Raw genomic sequence first — 2,082 nt, forward strand, 5'->3', positions numbered from 1 at the left:
GCCCAGGGGTTTGGTTGGGCTTCTTTGTGAGGGTGAATGCCACCGCCAACTCCTTGTTAACTGGCCCCCTTTCTGCCACGGTCACTGTCATCTGTCTTCCCCTCCTTGGCAGAGGACACCATGTTGAACCAGAAGGATACTCAAGGACACCGCATCTTGCAACTGATCCCCCAGCAGGCATTGTTGGACAGGCTACCCTCGGCTCCCCTCGCCTAGCCTCACATCCAAGTCCTCCTCTGTCGCTCTTCATTTTCTTCACTCAGTGCTCTTTACATCGGGTGCTCCTGCCTTGGTTACGTTACAAGCTCAAAATGTATTTTAGCTTAAATCATATAAAGGAAGCGAGATACTTCATGTATACCTTGCTCAGCAGCATTTTGTGCGTGTTATTTAGTGTGACGTGTAGTAAGACGTAACTCATTTTATAAAGGGTTATTATTCCAGTTCATTTCCCTTCAAATGGCAACATGTGTCACAACTTGAGCAGGGACGGCTCTGAATCCACGTTCAGTGGTTGTCTTCATCCCTTTCTAAGACTAATTCTACTGAGCTCCTGTTCCTGCAGGATTACGGCGAATCTTTTCAGTCGGCTGCAAATAATCTCTTACAAGGGAGTGGAGAGCAAGGTTCTGAGTGGATGCGAGGCTCTCCTCTGAGGGAGGGACAAAAGCCGTGTTGGGCGATGCCATCAGACGCGTGGTGTCACCGCTCTGGCGGGACTTTTCGCTTTCTTTCTGATGGATTTAACTTTTCTTTTTTCTTTTTCGTTTTGTGTTGTATGTTAACTTTACAGTTCAGGGCGGGGACGGCGTGGAAGCAGCAAAGGAAGGCGTAACGTAGCATTGCAGGTCCGACCTCCTCCTCGCACGTAAGGAATGGTGTTACATAGCAAATACCACTATTGTCTGATTCCCGTCATCAAGTGGAGGAGACAAAGAGCGCACAAGCCCAGCGCGTCTCTGGCACATCACCTGCCTGGTGGACGCGTCCTCCCTCACGCACATCAGGCCGTTATGAAGGGACCGCGCGCAGGGGAGAGGGGCGCCTGCTAGGGAACCGAACACGGGAAGGGAGTCGGAAGAAGGGGAGGAGAAGAGAGGGGCTCGTGCAGCAGAGCGTCGAGAGGGGAAGAGAGAACGAGGGAAGAAGAGAGCGCTGGTAACCTAACTGAGGAGAAACAATTGTAATGACAGGAGTAAGACGTCGACCGGGGAGAGTCTGGCCACGAGCCACCACACTTCCCTGCCAGCCCGCCCCTCTCCCTCCCTCCCTCCCTGCCTTTATCCTGCCTGCGCTAGTTAGACCTGAGGAATTAATCGGAAAAGAAAAATCGTCCGCGTTGACAGTGCAGCGCTATTTTCCTTCTTGCACGCCTTAACGAAGTGCAGATGAAGCAGGTTCACAGAGCGGTGGTGCGTCACATTCATGTTCGTGCCTTGCCATGTAGAGCAGCGTGGCGTTGCCGTTATGCTGCGCGTCCCGTGCAGAGTTACATGGTCGGGTGGTGCGGGCTGTCAGGTGGCGGTGTAACTGGGCCTGGCGGTGCTGCAGGTGCTCTGGTGCAGACTGGCGCGTGACCTCTGCTCCGTGCACGCCGCCCACTGTGGTTTGGCGCACTCAACCACCACACGCGGGATATCCTAGCTTCAATAGGGGCAGATTTTCTCTTTTTCCTCATACTCAACCGGCAAATAAGATTAGTCAGTGGTAATAGCAAGTCGGCACCTTATCACACTTTTGTTCCCAAAGCGGCAGCAGCGTTAAATACTGGGCAAATGTTCTGGTGTTGCTGCGTTCCTTTAGCTCCCTGCTTTTTGTGTGGTGTGTGTGTGTGTGTGTGTGTGTGTGTGTGTGTGTGTGTGTGTGTGTGTGTGTGTTGCAGCCCCATGGTGCGCGGTACGAAAGATGCCCTGCAAGCATTTACAGCAATACAACGAGCGAGTAAGTCCCAGCAGCAGCAGTGGCTCTTGTCCCCTCCCTTTGCCTTCCTCGTCCTCCTCCTCCCCCTCCCCACTCCTCGCCCGCCTCACTCAACACCGGAAGCCTCAGCCGTCCATGTATAATGCAGAGAAACCAGGCGAG

The sequence above is a fragment of the Scylla paramamosain genome, chromosome 2 (genome assembly GCF_035594125.1).
Source record: "Scylla paramamosain isolate STU-SP2022 chromosome 2, ASM3559412v1, whole genome shotgun sequence".
Classification (NCBI taxonomy): Eukaryota; Metazoa; Arthropoda; class Malacostraca; order Decapoda; family Portunidae; genus Scylla; species Scylla paramamosain.